Genomic DNA, 27,499 nt, shown 5'->3' on the forward strand with positions numbered 1-27,499 from the left:
TAAAGATCAGTCACTCCAGAGACGCTGCCTACAAAGCTGCTCTGCCGTGGCTCCTGAACTCACACTAAATGTTGTGCTGTCACCAAATGAACATAATGATGAGTGCATTGAATGTTAATTACAGCATGGAGTAAACTCAGCTATACCATGTTTCATTGTCTACTTTTCTTGATTGTCCAATCTGTAACCCACTGACCAGCCATAAATACTTACAATTATTTTCTTTCATCATGCTCAAAACCACTAATTAGAGTAATTACTGCAAAGTATAGTTAACATGAATCAAGCTGGCATGAATCAAATCATACCCTATTCCCCATTTTGGTTTTCCTTGAGGTTCCTCAGTCTTGTCTTAGTTTCCCAGGCCAAGATCCACCCAATGTGCTGAAACGTTTCAATTACCTGGCTAGGCCACACTGTCCTATCCACTGTGACTTTAGGCAGGGTAAACATTGATAATAAATGAATATTTCCATAGATTCATATTTGGCTGGTCAGATCTCTGATAATTTCCAACTCCCTTGTAACCAACTACACTCTCTCGTCTCATGTAGCTTAATTTTATGGCCTGGATTCCAGGCCTGAAGGCTTGAGTGTCTGTTGCTTTGTCATGATAATCCCATTAGCATGAAGATTTATTTTTAGAGACATCGCCCCTGGCACACAAAGAAAAATGGTGTACAGTAGTAAAAAGAGCTCAGCCCATAAGACGCGCATGCGGTGCAGGGCCCCTGGCACTCATTCACCATGGAGCATGGGGGAGTCACTTCAACCTGCTGAGCCTGGGATTCCCCAGCAGTACAGGTGAATGCTGACACCTGTCTCAGAGGATGGGTGGGGTGTGGATGCGAGGGTGCCTTATAAACTGTTAAGCGCTCTCCAGTTGGAATTATTTTTACTCTGTAAAGCTCTGGCCATGTTGTGAATAGGGAAAGAAGTAGTAGAGTCCATAAGGAAAGAAATGCATTTCATGGAAGATGCTCTGCTTTTAAGTTCATAGGTGTTTCAATGGCGGTGGTGATGGTGGTGGTGTTTCATTTTTGATGGGTTTATTGTTTCAGAAAATCCACCTGCATCCTCAATCATCCTTACTTATGCACTAAAATGAGTCTACAGAGAGCAGGCTGGCAGGTCCCCTTCCTTGCCCTCAGGTGGTAACACCTGCCTGATCCGCACATGACACTCCAGACACATCTGTTCCCACTGCTCCTCCACACCCCACTAACACGGTCATAGCCAAGGGCTGCTGCCACTCGGAAGCCAATTTACAAGGAAGCCTGTGAGGCTTAGGCTCCAGGACCCTTCACTTGGGCAGAACCTTTCCAAAGCTCCAAACCCCATTTTGTATTCACAATTTTGTATTCCGTTATGCACTGAAATGTGTACCCCCAAATACATATATTGAAGCCCTAACCCCAAGTACATCAGATGTGACTGTATTTGGACATACGGTCTTAAAAGAGGTAACTAAGTTAAAATGAGGTTACTAGGGTGGGTCCTAATCCAATCTGACTGGTGTCTTTGCAAGAAGAGATTAGTATATACATCTACTATGTATCCACAAAAGTTAAAATAGCATAAAATAAAGAAACGGTAGGACGCAGACACACACAAAGGAATGGCCACGTGAGGACACAGGGAGAAGACAGCCACCTGCAACCCCAGAAGAGAGGTTCAGAGGAAACTAACCCTGCCAACATCAGGAGCTCAGACTCCCAGGCTCCAGAATCTCTGCTGCTTCTATAATGTCTGTTGTTTAACCAAGGAGCCTGTGGTACTTTGTTTCGGCAGCCAGGGCCATTTGTCTATTCTTTTTTTCAAAGGTCGCCAAAAATGTAAAAACACCAAGCACCACAGAGCGTGATCCACCTCAACGTGCTGTAAACACATGATTGGCTCACAGGCCAATGTTGGGCCAGAGCTGATCGGAAACTGAGGTGTGGGAAGACAGTGGGAGAGAGATGCATTTTACTGCAGAGTGAGAACGAGATCTTCATATGGGGAAGGGAGAACAGTTCCTGAAACAAAGGGCTGGTCCTCAGTTTGACTCGGTTTCCCTCAGAGCGGACCTGTTCTCGAGTCCTGTGCCATGCACATCCCCCACTCAGCTTCCGGTTCATTTAGTCACATGTGCCAGACACCCCGTGTGCAGGTGCCCAGCACCCATCCCTACTCCACCAGTGTGAGTTCTCTTTCTCTAGGTCTCTGAAAGGAAGGGACGAGCCGAGCTGGGAAAGGGCTCCCATCAAAGTGACAACCGCAGAAAATCAGAGCATTTTCTGGAAGCCTTTCTAAAAGTCCCAGCTCACAGAGCAAAGGCTACCAAGGCTCTGAGTTAGGAAAATTACAGGCTGTTTAGCTTCCCAAGTTATTTTATAATCACTGAATGGAGAGAGAAGCAGACGGTAGCATCTACCTGAGAACTGTAAAAGGGAAAACAGAGGGCAGAGATTAAAAACATGTATGATTTATCTCTTAGAAGGAAAAATAGATCTTCAAGTATGCAGTTAGCATTTGGGTGGCATAGTGTGCAAAACACTTTCACCTTCTCTGTCTCATATAATGGTCAAAACGACCAGACAAATCAATGACCTTATCATTATCCCCTTTTACTAGATAAGGAAACAGAGCCCCAAGTCTGCACAAACAGTAACATCATTGAATTCTGGTCCTTTGAATCCAAACTCTTTTGTCATCATAGCATACATTTATATATAGCCCCTCCTACGTGTGCCTGTGAAATACTTTGTGCTTACTATTTTTAATGAGAAAAACCATAAAATGATTTTTTTAGTCAAAAACACATCAGGGATCTCTGTTTCCTAATATTCAGACTCAGGCTGACCCCTTAGGCCACTTGCACTTGGCTTTGGAGTCCTCCCAGGTGAGTGGAGCCCTCCTGTTCCTCTCCTCTGTGCCCCACACCCTACAGTACCTGGCACACCAAAGGTGTCCTCAAAGTTTGCTAGGCCCTGATCTCCCTGCCTGTGGTTTCTCAGATCCAGACCCATCCTTGGCTTCGATTCCTACCCTCAGCCCCCTACCCAACTACCCTGCTCCCAGAATTCCATCCTTCCACCTAGGACTTCCTGCCCCTCCATCCTCAACAAGCAGCCGGGGATGAGAGCCCTGCTGCCTCTGATCCGACCACTGCAGGTGACACCCTCTCCTGACTCACCCCTGCAGCCTTCCATCCACCTGACCTGGACCCTTCTCCTTTTACAGGCCCTGGTGGCTCCTGCTTCTGTCATGACGAAGCTGACCACCCACCTCTGGTTCTCCCAGGCAGGCCCTAGCCCTCCCTAATAATGAGAATAAAAATAACTGGCATTTACTGAGTCCTTACTATGAAACAGATATGCAATGGACTGAGTGTTTATGTCCTCCCCAAATTAATATGCTGAAATCCTAACCCCAAGATGGTGGTATTAAGAGGCAGGATACCTGGGGGTCATTAGGTCATGAGAGTGGGATCCTCATGAATAGGATTGGTACCCTTGTTAAAGGGACCCCAGAGGGCTGTCCCGCCCTCTCTCCACCATGTGAGGACATCATGAGAAGACAGCTGTCTGCAGGCTGGAAGAGGACACTCACCAGAACCTGACCCTGCTGGCACCCTGATCTTGGACTTCCAGCCTGCAGAACTCTGAGAAATAAGTTTCTGTTGTTTATAAGCTGCCCAGTCTATGGTACTTTGTCACAGCAGCCCAAACAGACTAAAACACAGATATTACAAAAAAGTGCTTCCTATCCATCATCTCATTCAATCCCTACCAAATCTATGATCTTGTAAATGGTATATATATATATATATATATATATATATATATATATATATATGTAAATGGTATATATATAGACACATACATACATATTTTAGTTAATACTTTTAATTACATGATTGTAATTATAAAATTTCCACTATTTTATATTTTGTATAAAACCAGTTTCAACTCACATGATTTTCAAATGTGACAATATGTATCAAACTACACATATATGAAACGTTTATAGGCCATTAGGAAGCTTTATCTTAAAAATACCTTCAGGAAAATAAACATTCATTCAACCAGTTCTCTTGGCTTTAAAACATATGATTAGAAAAGTACTCTATAAAAAAATCAGGACAATGATTGATCAATACTGATAGTTACATTTTTAAATGGTATATATTTTAACCCCTGGGTTAGGTACTATAAGCTGCATTTCATGAAGGAGTAAGCTGAGGCATAGGGAAGGGAAAGGGTGTGGCTCAGGGACAGGTAGCCAGGAACAGAAACAGACACCTGATGTGCCCTGCTATTTGCACAGCCTCACATCTACAGATGCAGAAACAAAGCCAAGGTTTGTAATGGTGTGACCAAAACCACCCACATCACCCTGAGCAGACCCAGGGCTCTCATCCCAGGCTATCTGTCCCCAGGATGGGACTCTGCCCTCCATGTTCTGCTGTCTCCCTACGTGGAGAGGGTTTGGGGCAAGGTTATGGCTCTCAGGTATGACCAGGATAAATTGAGTCTGGGGCTGTGCTTAGATCATTCAGCTCAGCTGATATTTTAAGAGGCAGGGTAGAGTCAGGGAGCTGGGCCAGCCATTGGGGTTTGTTCAAGGAGAAGTCACATGACATGGTTCAAGAAGGAAGGAGGAAACTGATAGGGCCTGAGCTGGGGAAAGGGGAGAGGAGAACTGGGCAGCCCAGACATGAGCAGGGACCAGGTACAGGTGCCACTGATGAGTTTCTCCAACGTAAACATGTTGCTTTGGGTTCACTGGCTCAATTAGACATAGAGTGACCCTCCCTGAGCCTTATTTTAAAGGACCCAGAGAGGGCCAAGATCGCCTTTGACCTAAGTACCTGGGGTAACCTAAGGATCCAAAAGATCTCACCCATAAGTATTGAGACATCATCTAAACCCACTTAATAAACCATAGACCATCTGAATGGCGAATTTGGCTTTTATAGCCTCCCCTGCATCTCTGCCCAAAGCGAACCTGGAAATGGCATTATAAGGGCCTGTAGAAGAGGAATGCTAGAGTCAATCAGCCCAGCTTGGCTCTGAAGGAAGGTCTGGCCTGCACTTGCACACCTGGACCAAATAATTATGAATCATACCTTTATTCCCAAATAGAAGACCTGAAACCCCACCAAGGTCTGTTTTGGGGTTTGTTTTGACGGAGTAACATAGCCACACCCCAGGGGCTTGGCTCACTCATTCATGGAGACAAGTCTTGGAAAATGTTTTATGTTTGCAAATCTTTGAGTTCGATGAGCTGTGACGATGTTTGCCCAACACAGCCGGTCCTGTGTGCCCGGGCTTTGGGCATTGCTCACACACCAGTGGCATTTCAGCACACGCTACACCCGTAAATATAGATAGCATCTGCCCCGAAGTGTTCAAGGGCTTTGTTATGGTTGTTATCATGGAGGGTTGTGGTTTTCTTTTATTTTATAAAACCCACAAAATGATTGTTATGCTTTTCTAACAACAACAATACAATGTTGTTAAAAAATTTTGAGCTGGGATTCAGATGGCCCGGGTACAAGGCCCAGCTCTGAATTTACTCTCTTTGTAACTACGAATAAATCAACAAACTGCTGTGAGTCTCAGTTTTCTCATCTGTAAAATGGGGATGACAATATTCATTTCCTGGATTGAGTGTATGCCCTTCCTGTTTCCCATGGATAAGGCCCCAAATCAAAGCTTTCATGAAAGTATGTGAATTGCAAATCACTGTATAATTGGGACCTATGCCATTTTTTCTCAATTTTAAACTCAATGAGATATGCTGCACTAGGTCAGGTGACACATGCCTGAAAGTTAAAGCCACATAAATAATTGGATATGTCAGAGGAAAGTCTCTAATCTGTCAGTTTATCTATAAGTCTGTAAGAAGCAGCTATTGACTCCTTTTTATGCACCACATATGACTAGCCATTGAGAATGCAGCGCTAAGTAGCATGGTTTCCCTGGAGTGAAATCCACAGTCCAAACTTTAGTGAATAACTAGAACCTAAAAGTATTAAGAGCTGTCATAAAGCAATGGTGCCAACCCTATGAGGAATGAAAGAAAAGGCCCTCCTAGAGGAGGGGACAACTGTGCTGGATGCTGAAAAGGGAGGAGAAACTTGCTAATAAAGCCAACAAGTCAGTATACACAAGACAAAGAAAATGGCCCAGGCGTCGGAGAGGAGTATGCTGAGAAAGACGTGGGCTTCCTTCCACAGTGCTGGGTTGGTGGGGAAAGGGGAGCTGCAATGATGTACGAGGGGCAGCCCAGCTTTCCTGACAACCCAGCCACCTCACTTGGTAGGAAGGTGGGAGATTTCAAGGAGAGGTGATGAGGGGTGAGAAGGGGCCAAAGACTGGGTGTGACAAGGGGCTGCTGAAGAGAGACGTGGTCAGGAAAGGCTTCACCCACTCAGCAGTGAAGAGAAGAGGTGATGCCACCTCCACCTTTGCTATGCCCCTTTTATCTTAAAGTCTTGATGCATGGCAAGGCACCAAGCTGCTCAGAAGCAAATGAAAAGAAAGAAGCAAACTGAGAACTGCCCAAACATGAGCTTCAGCTTTGTAGGAGGTGGGCTCCAGGAAGCACGTGACTGACTCTGCAGTTGGTGCTCCCAAGGTGACATCGTGTAAAGGAAAGTTCAAGTTTCAGTGTTGCAGAGTAATTTTATTGCTCCCTTTTTGCATCCTAATTGGTGGCTTTTGAGCCATCTTCTCTCAGCTCTCATCTTCTCCAGCTGCAGAGTAAACCAAGGCATGAGAATGGGCAGCTTGGGCACATTCGCTGGGCCTCGTTCCCTCTGGTGGATAAAGTGCCTTCTCCTTAAACCAGAACCATCTGTGAAAAATGACTGGGAGGCACAAAAAGTGCTGGAACCACAAAATTCCAGCTTCGGTTTTGGCTTTCTGGCAACAAAAGAATAAAAACACAGTTCTTATTTCTCCAAATATTTCTTTCTCCACTGTCTGCTCCGGCCTGATTTCAGTCCCCGACGAGGCAGCACTGATGCCTCTGTGGCCCACTCCCTCTGCTGCCTTTGGAGATATTGCTGGAATGCACATTAAGGTCATGGTATTGGCTAGGAATAAAATGAGTTTTTCAAAAAGGACAAACTTCATAAATCCTGGCTTGTTCCTACACAGGTGTATAGAAGAAACAGAAGAAATGTGTTTTTCTGTGTTTCTGTCTTGCCAAGACCCAAAAATGAAAACCAATTTTTGTCCATAGAAGGTGTCTGTTAAAGGACTTGAAGTGAGTCCAGACAAAGGCAGGTTGTGAGCTATTAAAGTGTCTTGCCCAATATCTGCCAATAATGGCCATCAAGGCTCCTCACACAGCATCTGCCCACGTTATTATAATCGGGCTGCCTGTGCGTCACCTGATGAAGACCGCAGCTTGGGATGACTGGATGGGGTGGGACCAAGATATTTACAGAGATGAGAGAGGGATGTTGGAAAATTCACTCTCCTCCACACCGCAAGAAGGTTTAACGATCCAAACCAAACCAGAGCTCGTTCAAGTGTTAGGAGATGTAAAATAATGTGGTTTGGGGTGCACAAACGTTTTTAGCTATAAATACCTTCTAGATTGTTCCAATGCATTGAGCCAAAACCTAAATGCTGTGAGGTTTCAACCAACCGAATGGTTCCTTAAATAAACACTATGCAAGGACAAAAATTACCAAAGTGAATTTGAAAGAGCAGAGACTGACTCTAAATGGATGACCTGAGTGAGGAGGGTGTGTCCAGGCCTTCCATAGCAAGTGTTAGCTGGAGGCCTTCGGCGGGCTGGGCCCTGGTCAAACTCATTCAGCTCCACACCTGTGTTCACCCTTCCACCAGGAATCCCATGAGAAGGACACTGGTGCCCTGCACTGTAAAAAGGAAAAACCCCAAACTCCAAAAAGTTTACGAAAATCAGCTCCCAACTGGAAGTTGCTTCGGTCTGACTCCAAAGCCTACCATCCTCCACATGGGACCCACTGCCCCCATTCCATGGGTCTGTTCCTCCATTGGTGTTACCTCTTCAGGGCAAAGACACTGTCCCCTTTACCTAACGCTTCTCGGTGCCAAGTGGCATCTGGGATATTGGACACTGTCTGAGTTTCCTGGGGCTACCATAGCAAATCACCACAGACCTGATGGCAATACACAGCAGACATTTATTGTCTCTCAGTCCTGGAAGTGAGAAGCCTAAAACCCAGGTGTCTTAGGCTTGGTTACTACTGCGGGCTTTGAGGGAGAATCCACGTCCTGCCTCTCTCCTGGCTTCTGGGGATTTACCACAAGTCCCTGATGCTCCTTAGCTCATGGACACGTCACTCCCACCTCTCCCTCCATCTTCACATGATGTCCTCTCTGAGTCTGGGTTTGTGTCTTTCCTCTTCTTCTTAGAGGGGCTGCGGTCATATGGAATTAGGGCTCATCCTGATTTCATATGACATCATCTTAATTTCATTATACCTGCAAAGACCCAATTTCTAAATCAGGTCACATTCACAGGCACCTGGGGCTGGGACTCCAGCATACTTTTGGTGGGACAGAAGTCAACCCATAATAGAGAAAATAAATTCATATTTCTTGAATGAATCAAAAACCAAAAAGATCCTGCAGTGGACGCAGTGCTCTGGGAGGCAGTCTGAGCACATCGGGTCCCTGAACATTGCTGCTCTATCTTCCTCCCATGGCCTGAAGAAACCAGTCAGGCTGCCAAAGCTCGCACCATTCTGAGATCTCCTGTGTCTTGATGGAACAAGAGAAACCTTTCACCTATAAGTCATCACACCCCATTCCCTTTCCCCCTAAAAAAACCAGGACACTTTTACAATGCCACAATGGAGGCAGAAGCTTCCAGAAAGAAAGCATCACACCCCATTCCCTTTCCCCCTAAAAAAACCAGGACACTTTTACAATGCCACAATGGAGGCAGAAGCTTCCAGAAAGAGTAAATACATGAATCTAAGAGCCACTTTTTGATGTATGACTCAGAGTACAGAAAGAATGCTTGGTATCCTGAAAAAAATTCACTCAGCAGGAGTAAACACTAAACCTCATCAATTTTTTAAATGTAGCAATTACTTGTATAATACCTATCAACCAATGACATTAAAAAGAAAGTAGTGGAAGCTTAGACTTCCACTACTCTGGCTATAAAATCTTTTTTGTTTTGTTTTTTAATAACTGACTTTTCAAGAATGTTATACTTATAAACACATATACATTTTATGTCCTACCTCCAAGATAGCTCCAAATGAGAATATTACTAGCCAAGAAGCTAACATCAACAAAAATGCATAAAAACTGGTTAATAAAGCCCACATTAAGGAAACAGTAGAAGGTAGCTAAGAAAATGTAAATTCATTCAGGAAATAAGCATTTGCATGTACTGTTAAATATAATTTCCACCAGGTGCATGAAGCACATGAGTAATTATAGGCCAAGAAAAAAAAAGTGATAACCTTTTCTCCGCATGGACGCCACCTCCTTTGGTTATGAGGCAGTGCTTTGAAGAGTTAAATGCCCTCTGCAAATGCCAGGGGGTGGTGTTGCTGTTGCCTAAACTGTTCCTCCTCACAGCCTGGGCTGCATACAAAGCAATTGCATAGGAAATATTTTACCCTCCCTTTTCTTTCATCTCTGTGGAAATACATGTTTCATTTAAGCCTGTGGTGCTTGGAACGTGTTCCAAAGAACCCCACGTTCTAACAGCAAAATCAAAGAATGCTTGTCTTTTCCCAGCTTGCAGGGAGAACAATAAGTAAACGAGTAGAAATTTCTCACTGTTAAGTGTTATTCTATAATTTTTTGTTAAGTTTTATTCTATAATTTTTTCCTAAGTGTTTGGAACTCACTATCTCTAGCCTACTAGGAAGTCCTGGAGATGACCAAGCAAGCGAGCATCACACCACCCCAGGGTCCCCACAGTGCCACGTGCAGGCTACCCCTCACTGCCTGCCAGGAGGGGTAATGCCAGCTTGCATTTGCTTATCAGTACCCCCACCCCACTCTGAGGGCGATGACAGCAGGGCCCCTCTGGGCACTAGTGCGTGTCCCAGGTCTTGGCACCTGTGTGCTGGCAGTGAATGTTTGCTGTAAGAATGAGCAGATAAAAATGCAAATAAAAACCACAATGAGATATCACCTTGCACTCATGTGAATGGTCACTATCAGAAAACGCACACACACACACAGACACATACATAAAATAACCATTGGCAAGGATGTGGAGAAGCTGGGACTCTTGTGCATTGCTGGTAGGAGAGTTAAACGGTGCAGCCATTGTGGAAAACAGTATGGCGGTTCCTCAAAAGATTAAATACAGAATTTCCACATGATCCAGAAATTCCATTTCTGGGCATATTTCCAAAAGAACTGAAAGCAGGGTCTCACACAGACACTTGTGCATTCATATGCACGGCGGAATTATTCACGATAGCCAACAGGTGGAAGCAACCCAAGTGTTCATCGGTGGATCAACAGAGAAACAAAATGTGCCACATACATCAGTGGAATATTATTCAGTCTCCAAAGGGAAAGAAATTCTGACACACCACAATACAGATGAACCTTGAGGACATTATCTTAAGTGGAGTAAACCAGTCCCAGAAGGACAAATATGGCATGATTGCACTTACGTGAGGTACCTAGAGCCGCCAAATTCATAGACACGAAGAGCAGAATGGTGGTTGCCAGGAGTCGGAGTGAGGAATGAGGAACTATTATTAAATGGGGACAGGGTATCAGTCTGGGACGATGAAAAGACTTGTGGAGATAGATGATGATGGTTGCACAACAATGTAAATGTACCTAATGCCGCTGAGCGGCACACTTAAAAATGGTTAAGGTGTAAATTTTATGTTAGGAATAGTTTACCAAAATTATTTAAAAAGAAGCAGATGATGAATGTCAACATTGAATGCATTCTCTCATAAGCACATGGCTTCTAGCAGCCCCATCACCTAACAAGCTTTAGAAATTTGACTGCAGTTAGTAAACTACAACTGGTAGGTATTTTAAGAATGTTAATTAAAAAAAAACTATAACTTGTTTTTAATACAGAGATCTAGAAAGCTGGAAAATACTGGCTTATCATCCCACCACTCAAATAATCCCAACTGATCTTTTTTTTTTTTTTTTTTTTTTTTTTGAGATGGAGTCTCGCTCTGTCACCCAGGCTGGAGTGCAGTGGCACAAGCTTGGCTCACTGCAAGCTCCGCCTCCCAGGTTCACACCATTCTCCTTCCTCAGCCTCCCAAGTAGCTGGGACTACAGGCGCCTGCCACCACACCCAGCTAATTTTTTTGTATTTTTAATAGAGACGGGGTTTCACCATGTTAGCCAGGATGGTCTCGATCTCCTGACCTCGCGATCCACCCGCCTTGGCCTCCCAAAGTGCTGGGATTACAGGCGTGAGCTACCACTCCTGGCCCCAGTTGACCCTATTTTTTAAGGTTAAAAATAATACCCTGCACTGGATGAGGCTGCTCAGTGGTGTGCAATGTTATAAAATGAAAAGTACATACATCTTTCCATTCTTGGTCCCTCCCCCAAACGATAATCACTATCATCAGATACTTAATGCCTCCTTTTAAGAACAGCAACAACACACACTATGCTTAGACTTAATGTTATGCTGACACATACGAGTGCATTTATAATTTTTAATTTTCACTTGGCATGTTTACCTTTACATTGTGTTTTTACACATTTTATTTTATATTTACATTTTTAAAATGTGTGTATGATGAGATTTCACTTCATGGTCTGTGTTTCTGAAACACATGATGTTGTGGAAGTTCTGACTTGTGGGGGGGAAATTATACAATTTGGTCCATATGATGTCCAAATTTACAGTATTTTAAATCTTCCCCTGAAAATATTTTTAGAGATTTTTCCATATTAAGATACATGAAGCTACCTGATGACTGTCTAATATTCCTGATTAAACATTTAGACTGCTTCCAAGCTTGTTTTCCTTTTGTTTTTTTTTTTCTTCATTCTAGCAAGTATTCATAGCAATGAAATTTGTAGATCAAAATACGAGCAATTTGTATTTTAACAAACATTGGCAAATTACAATCCATAATAGTAGCAACAACTTGCACCCCCATAATTTGTGGAGAATAGATGTTCTCCACCCCATCAGCCAGTCACTAGCAGCACTTCCCATGAGCCAGTGTTTTAATGTTTACCTTCCTAAGGAAAAAACACGGTAATTCATAATTTTTATTTGCATCTCGTTAACTAAGAGATATATTGAACACCTTTTAAATGTACTTGTTCATATTTCTTTATTGGGTTTTCTATTAATTTACAAATGTCTTACTGGTGGGCTCTTTAAAGATGAAGAAAATTAGCCTTTCATTTGTCGTATTTGTTGCAGATCCATTCCCCAGATTTGTTTGTTTTCCTTTGCTTGAACTCTTCTGTGCCAAACAGAAATGCAAAATTTGTATATAGTCATATGTGTATATCTTTTCTTTTATAGCTTCTGGGTTTTCTATGCTGCCTAGAAAGACTTTCCCTTCTCCAAGTTTAAAAATAAATACACTGAAACTTTTAGACAGGCTCTCTTTGATCTGTTTATACAAGGGTGAGCCAGCGGTATTGCCTTCAATGGGATAAATATAAGATCATGAATGGGAATGTTAAGGCCAGCTATTAAAATGGAAGGGAATAATACTTATATCAATTGATTTTCAACAAGCATGACAAGATAATTCAACGGAGGCAAAAACTGTATTTTCAACAAATGGCATTGGGACAACTGGATGTTTTACAAAATTGTTGTTTTAAAACAATATGTGGCCAGGCATGGTGGCTCACACCTGTAATCCCAGCACTTTGGAAGGCCGAGGTGGATGGATCACGAGATCTGGAGATCGAGACCATCCTGGCTAACACAGTGAAACCCTGTCTCTACTAAATATACAAAAAATTAGCCAGGCATGGTGGCAAGCACCTGTAGTCCCAGCTACTCGGGAGAATCGTTTGAACCCCGGAGGCAGAGGTTGCAGTGAGCCGAGATCATGCCACTGCACTCCAGCCTGGAAAACAGAGGGAGACTCTATCTCAAACAAACAAACAAACAAACAATATGTAAAACATGAAGTTGGACCACTACTTCACAGGTATACAAAATCAACTCAAAATGGATCATATACCTAAATATAAACGCTAAGATTATTAAACTTATAGAAGAAAACATAAGAGTAACTCTTTGTGGCTTTGGGTTAGGCAATGGTTTCAATCCATATATGACACCAGGAGCACAAGTGATAAAGGGAAAAAAATAGATAAATTGGAGTTCACAAAAATTCAAAACTTTGGGGTTTCAAAGAACATCATCATAAAGTGAACATATAACCCATAGAATGGGAAAAATTACTTGCAAATCACATTAATAAGGGATTTGGTTCCTGAATATCCATATATATGTGTGTGTGTGTGTGTATGTATGTGTGTGTGTGTGTGTATATATATGTGTGTGTGTATATATATAATCTCATAGAATGCAACAAAAAGACAACCCAATTTTTTAAAGGGCAAAGGATTTAAATAGACATCTGTTTAAAGAAGATACATAAATGACCAATAAGCACATGAAAAAACGCTCATCATCCTTAGCCAATAGAAAAACTCAAATAAAAAATACAATGATATACACTTTACACCCACTAAAATGATGAAAATAAAGAAGACAGAAAAAATACCAGTCCACCAAAGTATTGTAAAGCAAAATGAAAAATAACACGTTTTGGCAAAGATGTAGAGAAATGGGAACACTCATTCATTGCTGGGTGGATTGTAAAATGGTAGAGTTACTTTGAAAAATAAGTTTGGCAATTCCTCAAAATATCAGACAGAGTTACCATATGAACCAATAATTCCACTGCTAGGTATATATCCAGGTCAAATGAAAACACCTGCCCTCCTAAAAATTTGTACATGAATGTTCATAGCAACATTATTCATAATAGTCAAAAGATGGAAAAAACCCAAGGGTCCATCAACAGATGAATATGTAAACAAAACGTGGTATGTCCACACAGTGGACTTTTAAGCAGTATAAAAAGAAATGGAGTACCAATGAGTGCCACAACATGGATGAACCCTGAAAGCATCATGCTACCTAACAGAAACTGGTCACAAGAGACTATATCTTGTATAATTCCATTTATTTGAAATGTTCAGAATAGGCAGTTTCATAGAGTCAGAAAGCAGATTTGTGGTTGCTTAGGGTTAGGTGGGGCCTGGGATAATAGGGAGTGACTCAATGCATATAGGATTTCTTTCCAGGTGATGGAACTGTCTTACGGTGGTCATGATTGCACAAATCTCTAAATATACTAAAAACCTCTAAATTGTATACTTTACAAGGGCGAATTTTTTTGGCACATAAATCGTATCTCAATGATGTTGTTATTTACTTCAGCTTTATTTTAAAAAACAAGCGGTGGGCCATAGTTTGGCAACTTCTGTACTAGTCTATAAAAATCTACAAAATGTATTATGATAAAAACTGAAAACGCTAGAGCTAATATGTGATAAGAAAGGAAAATGAGTGAGAAGAAGAAGGGAGGTGAAGGTCAGAAACTGCTAGAGAGATAAAAGCTCTGAGAATGACTTAAGGAAAAAAAATCACCTTTCTCTCTTCCACATATACAGACCTGTAGACAAAATGCTTCATCATCCAGGAAAAAACATCAGGTTTGAAAGGAAGAACCTGGTGAGGTTTGTCCCAGGCATCTGTGCAGTGGACCAGAGAATAAGTCACCACACAGGTGTGGAACTTGGCTCTCACTGTTTCCTAAATGGTGAGGCCTCGGCCAAGTCACTTGGTCACTCTGGACATCTGTTTCCTTCTCTCTAAAAGTGATATCTGTCTTTCCAATATTGAGCTCGCTTAGAAAACACTTGGAAAACCTTGATACATTATAAAATGTAAACATTATTAATAGAAAACTGATATTTCTCTGTTGGTGTGCCATGACATATGGCTTATTTTAATTTTTTCTTAATATGAATTTAAATAAGCCCAGAGCAGAGTAAGATATCAATATTCATCTTCCAAATAAAATTTGATACCACTCAATCTAATAGACAGAAGTTCCAGTTCAAACCATGAAATCCTCAACAGTTTACGCACATTACCTGGGCCACAGTTTTACCACCTGTGAAGTGAAGTGGTCTCTTTGGTGCCTCTCAACTCTGCAGGTCGTAGATGTCAAAATATTGCTTAGATGTCAGATTCAGAATATGCTTGTAATGGCTGCTATAATGAGTAACGCACATGTAAAGCCCTTGTATTTTTAAAAGTGATTCCCAAAAGGAAAAAAGTAAGTTTGATAGGACAGATGTGATCCCTGGAATAATTTAACTAACTCTTTCAGCTTTGCTTATCATGTTTATTATGACCCAATGTTACTGTATTAGTCCGTTCTCACGCTGCTAATAAAAGCATAAGACTGGATAATTTATAAAGGAAAGAGTTTTTGTTTTTGTTTTTTTTTCAGAAGAGGAATTTTACTTTTACCCACTTATGGTAATATTTGCAATATTAGAATATAATTAGGTTAAATGAATCAAATAAGGAATCCAGAAGAAGCTGTTCTTGAGTTAAGCCAAGTACACACTGGCAATTTTGAGAGAGGAGAACTCTATACATTAACAAAGAGAACACACAAGTTCAAAGGCAAGTTTTTATGGTGAGTGTTTTTAAAGGATTTAAAAAGCATGCTCCATCAGCATAATAGCTTTTTCTCATTTATGTAACATATGCATTTCTGTCTGCTTGGGTACAGCAAAGGGTTAGAACCTGAATAAACTTATTTGTGATTTCAGAAATGTGCTATTTTAGAAATGTACTCCATAGAATTTACTTCACTGCTCCTACCACTGATTCTTCAAATAAGCAAAGTACGGAAGCTCTTATCCCTTGAAAATGTTTTTAAACACTAGCACTTTAATTGAAACATTGGTAGAAATGTAGCAATGTCAGGCACAATGCCTATACTTAGTTTTATTTAAAATAAGAATTGAATGCACAACAGAAAATTTACCATTTTCTTTATCATTGGAGGGGAGGGAAGGAAAGCAAGCAGAGGTGGGGGTATGGTTACGCTATTTAAGGAAGAGCTGAATACAAAGACAATGAGTCTTTCATAGTCTCAACAACTCCACAATGAATAACTGTGGATTATCTCATTTATAATTCACATTGGATCAAAAAAATTGGTTCCCTTCTGGGTATATCAATTTAATTCAAACCTTATTATCTTCAGAATACAGAGATGAATACTACAAGATAAACTCTAACGGCAATAGGTATTTTCTAAGTAGAAGACCAGACACCAAAGGAAATCCCTCTTTCCAATGTCTTCTGATATGGCAAGATTTTGCCAGAATGGAAGTCTAACACTTAAATAAGCATTCTCATGGCCAAGAAAGTAACTACAGTTGTTGTGGGTATTACCCTACAATTACCATATGTATTACATATTAAATTAAACTCAGCATTAAATATGCCTGTATAATTATGCTGTTAATGATGATAGCAGTGATGATGCTGGTGGAAAAAGCCTGTCTTTAGCCCAAGAAAAGTAAGGGAGAAAAATGCAACAAGCAGAAAGCAAACACAGAGTTGGGCAATTTTTGACTAGGAAAGAGAATTTTAAGCATAGAAATATAAAAAGAAAAGTACTCCCTTATTTCCCTTATGTGGAAATAACATGAAATACTTATTAGATATACTGGACAAGAAGAGAACTAAGTACTCCAACTCTACTGTAGCATTACAAAAAAAATCATCCCTTCACCACAGTGTAAGATTTAAGGGCAACCTGCCCAAGGATGTATGTTACATAAAACACAGCAAGATTGCTGCTGCCCTGCCAAGTACTTCCAATCCCTACCCAGGTCCTACTGAAATATGGGTGGTCCCAATTAGTTTTATTGAAATAAATCTTTAAAGAAAAAGATAAAGCATTTAAAAAGACAAGTCCAAATGCATCAGGAACCACATATCCAACACAAACTTTATCCTCAAATGAGTTATGTTTGCCTTGCACTAATAACTTTAATTTTACTCAAATTAGAGCAATAATCTTCCATACATAAGTATCTTCCCTGCCCAATAATTCAAAGAAAAAAATCCAAAATGATTAGTAAAGAAAAATATAAGAATTAACAGACCCTTTAAATTTGTTTTAAATATTTTGAAGATTTAAAAAGTGTATAAAGTTTGTAATTCCTAGTAGGAAAACATTATCTGAATGAATACCCTAATGGCAAACCACTGTAAAATGCTTCAGCTGCATTTGGGGGAAAGGGGTGGGGATTATCTTCAAAGCACCCCAGCTCTCTTGATGTACATGTCACAGGTACATTGGTTTGTATTATTGCGACATCGATAAGGTGACCTAGGTTGCTTTTCCTTCAGCAAGGGCTTTATTTATCAGAAGGGCATTACACTTGACCGCCAAACTTGGCTGACAATTTACTGATGAGATTCATAACCTTTGGGTTGCTCTGGTATTTTGACATATTTGCTGGGTTCTGAGCCACATCCTGGAAGGCCACCATAACTTCTGGATCCTGCATGGCTGCAAGAACCTCTGGATCACTAAGAATTTCATTGAGTCCAGGCATTCCGGCCATTCCAGGCATGCCCCCTCCCATTCCAGGCATTCCTCTGGGAAAATTACCAGGCATTCCCCCAGGAAAGCCACCTGGAAAAGAGCCATACTGAGCTCCTGACTGCGGTCTGGCTTCTTCCTCCCTCTGGGCTCTCTCATGCTCTTCTCGAGCCTTCTTAACTCATTCTATTCTTTCTTTGATCTCTCACTCTTCACGTTTTTGCTCATACTTTCTCTGATGTTCTGCAATTTTCTGTGCCCTAGGTTGAACTTCTTTCAGCATTACACTAGCATCTTCATCATAATCCAATTTACAGGCAAGGGCAAGATCATGGGCTGCTTCTTCCCAGTGGCCTAGAAGTCTATGTGCTTTCCCTCGCCACTTGTGAGGCTGAGCTGAATCAGGATTTATTTCAATGGCTCTGTCACAGTCTCGGATGGCAGCATTTGGCTTCTGTAATTTGACGAAGACACTGGCCCTCTTGGCATACAAAACAGCCAAGCGAGGATTCAGCTTGATGGCATCTGTGAATAAGTCAATGGCTTTCTGGAGTTCACCATCATTTAGGGCTTCAATAGCAGCCACTTTCTTATCATTTGCCTGATCCATCATCTCCTCCGTTATCTCTGCATTTTCACCTCCCATTTCTTGAGGGGCATCAGTGTCTGGTTCAATCACACCTTCTTTGTCAATTTCTAGATCACTTTCCTCACTTGAAGGTTCGTCTGCCTTTAAGTCTTCCTCCACCTTCTTACTATTAGGTTTTTCTTCCTTGGCATTTTCTTCTGATTTGGCTTTCTGAGTAGCAGGTGGTACTTTACCCCCAGGATCTCCACCCACTCCCTCAGGAAGCACATTTCCTCGGTGTGCAGAACACTCAGATCCTGCTTACACATGTTCACAAAGGCCCGAAGCTCATTCACTTTGCGGGGGTCCATGGTAGGGAGGTGGTAGGTGAAGCTGGGGGGCTGTGGCCTGGTTCCAGGCCCAGGCGCTGGCTCGGTGTGACCACGCAGAAGGGGAGGAAAGAGTTTTAATTGACTCACAGTACAGCAGGGTTGGGAGGCCTCAGGAAACTTACAATCACAGTGGAAGGGGAAGCAAACATGTTCTTCTTCACATGGTAGCAGCAAGGAGAAGAATGAGCAAAGGGGGCAAAAAGCCCCTTATGAAACCATCAGATCTCATGAGAACTCACTCACTGTCATGAGAACAGCAGCACGGGAGTAACTGCCTCAATTACCTCCCACTGGGTCCCTCCCATGACATGTGGGAATTATGGGAACTACAATTTCAGATGAGATATGGATGGGGGCATGGCCAAATCGTATCAGTTACTTTTAAGAATTTTATACATATATACACCAGAAAAGTGAATGGGATTGCAAAACTTACCTCGACACTAAACCAACTTCTAAGTTTGAGTATTGTGTTTTCATGGCCCACTTTGCCCCAGCCTCTCATTTTTCTCAAACCTTTTTTTTTTTGGCCCTGCAGCCTCCGATCTCACATTGTCCCCTACAGGCCACTTAGGTCTGACATTGCTTTGCCTCAGCTTTCTTGTAGTTCTCCTCTTATTTGTCTTCTCAGGGCCATACCTTCAGATTTAGACTTCCTACTTAGCATGGGAAGCATGGACACACCCTCACTTGCTATGGCACCTTACTATGCTAGGCATTGGCTGCCATACTTGATTGTATTAGCTCCTGTCTTCCTTTCCCTCTTAGCACAGAGTAACTTAGGTGTGTGCACCTATCAGGTAAGGAAAGTAGCAGGCAGAGTCATGGAAGCCAGGACATCAATTGCTGAATTGAGGCTGTACCATGGCCTGTCTCTGTGAATATTGTGGCAAGATATATACCCACCCAAAAACAGCACTGAAAAACCTTCATAAGGGAGATGTATAGGGTGAGACACACGAAATGCATTCAAAAGGTAGTCTGGACTTGCCAGAGTCTCAAAGTCCTCTTTGAGGGAATTGGGAGAGGAACTAGAAGGAATCGTTGAGAACACACATGTGTTCTGATCTTTGCCCATTTTAGGGTCACCCACTAGTAAATTGTATGGATGTTCACAAAGAGGAGATGTATTTCTTCCATAAAAAAGCGAGAATGCTAAAGTGTCACCAAGTCTTTCCCCTTCTGAATGCTGTCAGCTGCTAGATGTCCTGCTACCAGCACAGAAAATGCCTAGTGTGTCCACCTCACCAGAGTCCTGGACAGAGCAGGGTTTGCTACCAACTATGTCTCACCTGTGCCAGTCCTGTGGGCAGCAGGAATCAGGCTACCATGGAAACTCTGCTTGTGACCAGCCCTATCAAACTAGAAGCAAATGAGGGCACAGGGCCTTTGATTGTCAGCTGCCCCACAGCTGGGGATCAGTTACCTATGTAGCCCTGCAGCAGGTCCTTCAGGAGACCACATTGTACCTATAGTTCATCTTCCCAGCAGCCCTCCATGTCAATTCCCAGAAGGGGCTTGAGCCTTTGTTGCCCATCACTTACCCCAACACTTCTCCAGCTGTGGGACAGAGTCAAGCCTCGACTTAGTGCAGGCTCCTCAGCCACATCTGACCTCCCCTTCCAGATAGCATTCAGCTCTGCTAAGAAATCAGGCAACCATCAAGCTTGGAGTTTTGCCAGGAGAAATTCAGAGAATTTCCCACACGAGTGAATTATAATGCTGGATAAACCACTCCTCCATCTGAAATGTCCAGTCCTGAAGACAGAATTAGCTGATTATCATGATTACTTTCATTTTTTGTTTTTAAATCTTCTTTTCCCAGCTCAGCACCCTGCCCAGTCTCCCTTTGTCTCTGGGGTGGTACTTCAAGTCCCACCACACCCTACGACAGGGTTAATCCACACCCCTTGCACCCTAGGGCCAACAGAAATATCAGTGGTGAATTCTTGACTTGGATCCATAGCTATTATTTAATAAGCAATATCACAGAAAATGAGTCAAAAATCTGATATAATTACTCCTTGAAATTCCCACTGCAGCTGGGGCCAACAAGGTGTCACATTACAATTCAACAATCCATTCTTTCACGGCTCTCACTGTGTCCCAGCACTGCCCTCCATGCTCTACAAGTGATACCTCATTTTGTTACTGAAACACTAGAGTTTTGGTCTAGGTTCTGCTGCTCACTGCACAGAAAGCCAATCACTGATAGAACAAGTATTGCCAGGGAAGAAGGCTTTAATCAGGTGCTACAGCTAAGGAGATGGGAGTTTAGTCTCAAATCTGTCTCCCTGGCTGACTGAAATTAGGGGTTTATATAGCAGGGAAAAAATGTTATCTACATGCATAAAAACAGGAATTAGGGAGGGGTAAGGAAGAGGAGTTGGTCAACAGGTAGCAGGTGGTCAGTTAGGCAGTCATGATAGGTGAGGGGTCTGACTTCTCATTGCCCAGATGCGGTGATCTGGTACATTTCAGTTACTTGATACTATCTGAGTGGCCTGACTGATGGTTTCCTGGGAAAGGAACTCAGATAAGACAAATGTCAGTTTCTCAAGTTTCAAGATGGGGAATGTCAATTTCTATGCTTATTCAAAATAAACTATAAACATCAGTTCTGTGGAGCAATTGGGTCAGTTTCAAATTACACCACATACAACTCTGTTGGGGGAATATGATGAGTATCCCTATATCATGGATGAGGAAACTGAGGCACAAAGGCATTCGATACTTGCTCAAAGTCACACTGCTATGGAGCAGTAAAGCTAGAACATGCCTGGCAGTCTGGTTAAAGAGGCTGTGCCTTTAACCATCATACCACACTGCCCTGTATCCAAAAGACACACCCAACCCCAAGGAAGAAGGGGAGAAGCTTCAGAAAAAAACACTTTAAATGTGAAATGGATTTCCTCAGAGGTACCAATGGGAAAATTACATTTTCAGACACACAGCAAAAATTCTAAAAGAAACTTTATTATCCCCAAATCTTACTTACTTTGACAGCTACTCTTCTCTAAAATCTCCCTTCTCTGATTCATTTCTAAATTCCCTCTAAAATCTGTAGACCACCTGGCTCTCCAGGCCCTTTCTTCTCCCATTTCTTTCTTGATATTTTATGGAAAATTTGGACCTGTTTCTTACCATTCTCCTTTTCAGTCATCTTCTTGGTCAACAAAACAAAGCCACCACAAGTATACAGGGTCCCGAGGGGAAAGGTGTGAAGGCCTCTTTCATACCTTTACATCATAGTCACATTTATGTTAACTGGTTCATTTTAGGTAAGTCAGAACCTAAACACTGCCCATGTGAAATTTCCCCACCTCTTTTGAACACACAGGTATGCCCTTGACCTTGGCTGTCACCTCCATGCCAGGAGATGCCAGTGGCCAGCTCTCCCCCAGCTCCCACTCCCTACCAACTCCTCCAAATCCCATCCACAGCCTAAGGCAAGACTGCACCTTTGTCTCTCCCAAGGATACATGGAAAAACAAAATATCTTATTTAAGTTCTGCCTTCAGCTCTGCATTCTGACTTATCTCTTATTGCATCTTCCTATGAAAATCATAATGGTAGATTATACCGGGAGAATTGACAGTACTGACAGAATCAGTGGAGCCATGGACTTGGATGGGCTGAGTTCTAACAACATCACGATTTTGTATTTAAAACCAAGACTATCAAATCAGCTCTGTGTGGCCCTGTTACCTACCCAAGCCTAACTGCTCTCTGACCTCAGGCTGCACTGCCCCCCACCAGCCATGCCCTTCTCAAATATGGGTGAGGGATGAGCTGGGGAGACCTGCAGCCAGGTGGGGATAACTTAGCTGAAATTCAGGGCCATGCACCTGTGCCCCTGATGCATCAACACCATCGCATTCCAGTAAAGAAACCTGGACTTCAGAATTGAAGTACTTTCCAGCAGTGAGTCTATTGAAGTTCTTCCTTTATGCCCTGACAACCCCAGAAAGGGCCTTCAGAAGAAAGAGAATGATGTCAAATTAGAAAATGGTCATTCCTGTGACTTACCACCTCCACAGGAGACGGGTCTCAACCTCAAGAGGTGCGTATATCCCCCTGAGGATGAATGGAAATCTGCAAAGAGGCACAGAACATTTGAAGAACTATATTCTATGCTTGATATATTTGTTGTAAAACTCAAAATGCATACATTTAAGCTACAACGGACATCAAGCAAAGCTTAAAATCTTGTTGGGTGGGGTAAGGTGGAATTTAAAGGGCAAGGAACACTAATCTACTATATGTCAGGCACAGACCTAGGAGCACCCTGCATGGTGTGGCATGTAACCCACGACAAACACATAAGGGAGGCGGTTCCACGAACTCAGTAACTTCATTCCCTAGAATTTGAATAATAGCACGATCCTCATAGAGTAAAAGTAAAACTTCAGTTGAATTACATTTAAAAGAGTTTAATTGAGCAATAAATGATTTGCAAATCAGGCAGCCCTCAAAATCACAGTAGATTCAGAGACACTCCGGATATGTCTTGTGGTCAGAACAAACTTACAGACAAAAAAGGGAAGTGATATACAGAAATCGGCAGTGAGGTACAGAAACAGCTGGATTGGTTACAGGTTGGCATTTGCCATATTTAAACATAGTTTAAACACTTAGCAATCGATGAGTGGTTGAAGTATGGCCACGGGGATTGGCCAAGACTCAGCTGTTGTTACAGGCACATACTCCTAAGTTAGGTTTTCAATCTTGTCTGCCTATGAAGTTAGGTTTCAGTTTATCCACAGGACCCGAACAGAGAAATACGGAATCCTTCTCAGGCCATATTTACATTGCTTTAACAGTTTGTATATATACAAAGTGCCACACATATGTATGGCACCGGGAACAGAGCCTGCACACAGTAATCACAACATAGTGACTCATTTCTTATCAGCTATCATCCTTTATAGATCATCATTTCATAGATGAAAAAGATGAGAGCCGTGCTCCCGCAGGGCAGCAGAGCTGAGACTTGATCCCAGGTTCTGAATCCAAATTCTAATCAATGCTACAGACCCGATTCTCTTACCTTTCCAAGAGAATATTCTAAATGGGTGGTTTAATCTCAGTTAGCAAAGGTACCTTAGGAAAGTTGTTGTTTTAAAGAGCAAAAAGATCTCAGCTTGAAGTCAAAGAACTTGTGCTCAAATGCTGGGTAACAGAGGTGGAAGAAGAGGTATTGAATGTAGGTGGCTTGTGGGGAACTTGAAACGCAGGTCTGAGGTTCAAAAGAAATTCAAGGCTAGAAATATATAATGAGTTATTCGTTTAGGGATATACGGTGAGTGAAGCCCTGGGAAAGCATGAGACAGACCAGAGAAAATGGGTAGAGTTTAAAGAGGAGGCATAGGAAAGAATACAGGGAAGAACAATGACCTGCTCCAGGGAAATAAAGATTTAGGAAATGTCAAACGCACCTTGATATCGTCAGTTTCAAGGCACCATGGCGATGCACAGCAGAGAACGAGCACTCCTGTATAATTCTCCCATATAATTGCATCTCACACTTTCTACATAATACAGATTTGCTCTGAGATAAGCTATCTGGGACTTTCAATTTCTCTGCTGGCTCAGATCCAGCTTGAAGTTGGCATTTCCCAGAGTGTTAACAACCATGTCTGTATTTTGGTTCTGTACCTATTAGGAGTTCTCTGAAAATAGCCTCTAGCAGCTTCTGATCTGTCTTTCTGAATGTGATGCTGCAAACACTTGCAGCTGAATCTAATTTTCAACACTTCGTTTCTTCTGAGGAGAATCAGAGTGGGGGTTCACACTGGTTCCTTCAAAGCCTAGAGAGTGGCACCCTTGTCATCTTATGGAAGTCACATCGCATCACAGAGCCATGTTTGATGGAGGCTGGCAACAGCATGTTGCATACTTCTGTAGCGTAAAAGTTTTACCCTGGTCAGCATTAATTCTCAAGTGGGAATTCAAGTCAAATAGCCATAAAAAAAAGAAAGAGAGATTACTAGCATGTGACATGAATTCAAGTCCTCCTAAAAGTTGTGTTGAGGATTGAGTGCATTAAGGAGAACCAAAGTAAAATAGGGGAAAATAATACATAAGAAAACTAACATCCCATATGTGATAACTAAATATCTTAAAAGAGAAGGGTAGTAAATTCACTTTCCCTTCTATCTAACAAGAGCTATGAATATGCACTAGAATCCAGATGCTGTTCGGGCATTTGTGCACCTATTTTCTTTACTATTCATAACATTGAAATGAAATTTTTTACATTGTTGTGCAGATATAGGAACTGTTGTTCAGAGAGGTTAAGCGTCTCTCCACATCACACAGCAAGAAAGTATTAGAGTCAGGATTCACACACAGTTCTTCTGAATCTAATGTCCATTCTTTGCTGAGAGAACTTGCATTAAACTGCACAGAGATGAATCCCACACACCAATCATATCTTCTAGAATAAGGCAGTGTGCACACACTTGCAAGAGATTGAAATGACATGACAGAGTCAGGGTAAAGAGGCCAGTGTCAAAATGCAAAGACCTGTGAGTGGCCCACTTAACCTCAGGAGCAGAGAGGTCTGACCAGCTGCCTATCAGCTCTTAAAGATATGAAATGAGCAATAAGTATTCTCAAAAATATGAAAATACTGTGATGAGAGAGTATAGGAATAGGAGTGCTTGAAAAGTGAGGAGGAGCTTGCTGCTGTGGAAGCTGAGTATCTGTGGGAATGAAATGGGAACTTAAGCTAGAAAGGAGTTAGGACTGGACCATGCAGAGCTGTGAGTGCCATGAACAGAGATTGGCTGTTACTTTGTAGGAAACAGAGGGACAGAGAGCCATTGAGGGTCAAAAGTGAGGGGTGTGTCTCAGATCTTGCACCGGGGCAGTGGAAAGGCTGTATGTGGAGGATGGAGGAGCAGGAAGTCTGATTTGGAGGTTATTGGAATGTGCTGCTTTTTGGCTGAACTGTTGCAGGCCTAGTAGAAAAGGAAGAAGGGGCAGAGAGGAGAGATACTGGCAGGAAGCAAGACGTGATGACTGACATGGGGCCTGGGAAGATGCAATGGTTGATGTTATGAACCAACCTGACTAGGCCACAGGGCACTCAGATATATGAATATTTCTCTGGGTGTTTCTGTGAGGCTGTTTTTGCATGAGATTAGTAAAGCAGATTGCCCTCCTTAATGTGGGCAATATTTGATCAGTTGAAGGCCTGAATAGAACAAAAGGGCTGAGCTTCCCCAAAGCAAGAGAATTCCTCCTGCCTAATGACCTTCACACGGAAACAGTGGATTTTTCCTCCCTTTGGACTTGAACTGAAATGTTTGCTCTTCCTGGGTCTCCAACTTGCCTATTCACCCTAAAGATCTTGGGGATGTGTTAGCATCCATAATCATGTGAGCTAATTCCTTTTAATAAATCTCTTTCTATAGACACAGACACATATCTGATTGGTTCTGTTTCTCTAGCGAACCCTGACTAATACAAGATGACATCCAAAGTCTAGCCCAGGTGAATTGGTAATTGGTGGTGGCAGTCCCAGAGATCAGAGGACAAGTGGGTTCAGGGAAAGACAGGGAATTTAAATCAGACATAAGGTCTGAGGTGGATAAGAACTAGGAGTCTGTTGGATGCATGAGTCAAAAACCCAGGAGAGAGGTAGGGCGTGGTGGCGCAACGCCTGTAATCCCAGCACTTTGGGAGGCTGAGGTGAGCAGATCACTTGAGATCGGGAGTTCAAGCCCAGGCTGGCCAACATGGTGAAACCCCGTCTCTACTAAAAAATAAATAAATAAATAAATAACCAGGCATGGTGGCATACACTTGTAATCCCAGCTACTCAGGAGGCTGGGGCAGGGGGATTGCTTGAACCTGGGAAGCAGAGGTTGCAGTGAGCTGAGATCATGCCACTGCACTCCAGCCTGGGCGACAGAGCGAGACTCCATCTCAAACAAACAAACCAGGAGATAGGTCTGGGATGACTCCAGTGATTTGGGAGCCTTCAACAGGTGTGTAGCGGCTGATGGCATGGACAGAATCACCAGGAAGAGGTGTAGGGCAGAGCCGACTCTGCTCGGGACAGGCATCCCGGCCTCAAGCCAGGGGCACAATGCCTTTGGGAAAAGTGACCTTGAGTATGTCTTTCCAGGCACACAGGATCTCTCTTCATTTACATCCCTGGAAACTGGAATGAAAACCCCTCAGTCATCTTCCAGAAAGATAATCTCTGAGATGACTCCACTGTTGTTCTCTTATCCTCTCCCTTGTTCCATATCACCAAAGTCTGCAGAGCCCCGACCCATTGTTCAGGATCAGCTCAGTCCTTCAAAACATTGGTTTTTTGTTTTGTTTTGTTTTTTTGCTAGATTTTTAGCTCCCTTAGTGTGTCACTACTGAAACTGAACATCACCGTCATTCCAGAAAAAAAATTCATAGGTCTTTCCCTAACTAATCTATTTCCTGCCAGGGTGAAAGACTTCTCTCTTGGGATTCATTCTGATCATAGGGAATCCATCAGGCAAAGCCCAAGAAATTTGGAAAACCTAGACCAAAGTGACTTCCTCACCCACTTAGTGGGGATGATGAAGCGTTCCCAGGATTTTGAAAAGGTCACTTCACTCCAGAGTTAAGTTTTGAAATAAACGTGGAGATGGAAATCTCCGTTTAGCCCTTCCTACATCCATCCACTCCTGGCAGGCCACCATTCCATTGCATGGATGACTGGAAAAGCCCTCTGCTCAGCAGAGCTAAGAATTAGACAAATGAGGCTACGATAGCCAAGGAGAAACAGGAGCAATTATAAGTGCACCTGGGCAAGGCCACGTGGGGCTTCCCACAGTGCTGTCACTGGCAGGAAGATGCCAACTCCTGCACTGTGTGTGTGTCCGTGTGCACTATTTATATGGT

General features: G+C 42.4%; 1 long non-coding RNA gene, 1 other non-coding gene and 1 pseudogene across 2 annotated transcripts in view; 1 reads left to right on the forward strand and 2 right to left on the reverse strand.

Moving 5' to 3' along the window:
- The window catches only part of LOC101057707 (uncharacterized), a 123,803-nt gene that overhangs the window by 88,763 nt on the left and 7,541 nt on the right, over positions 1-27,499 (reverse strand). The gene's annotated exons all lie outside the window — the stretch shown is intronic.
- LOC112208250 (small nucleolar RNA SNORD18) lies at positions 11,744-11,813 on the forward strand. The gene has a single exon (XR_002942667.1). It is a non-coding gene; the product is annotated as a small nucleolar RNA SNORD18 (small nucleolar RNA).
- On the reverse strand, positions 17,494-18,583 carry LOC101057600 (hsc70-interacting protein-like; annotated as a pseudogene).

Source organism: Pan troglodytes, chromosome 12 (assembly GCF_028858775.2).
Source record: "Pan troglodytes isolate AG18354 chromosome 12, NHGRI_mPanTro3-v2.0_pri, whole genome shotgun sequence".
NCBI lineage: Eukaryota > Metazoa > Chordata > Mammalia > Primates > Hominidae > Pan > Pan troglodytes.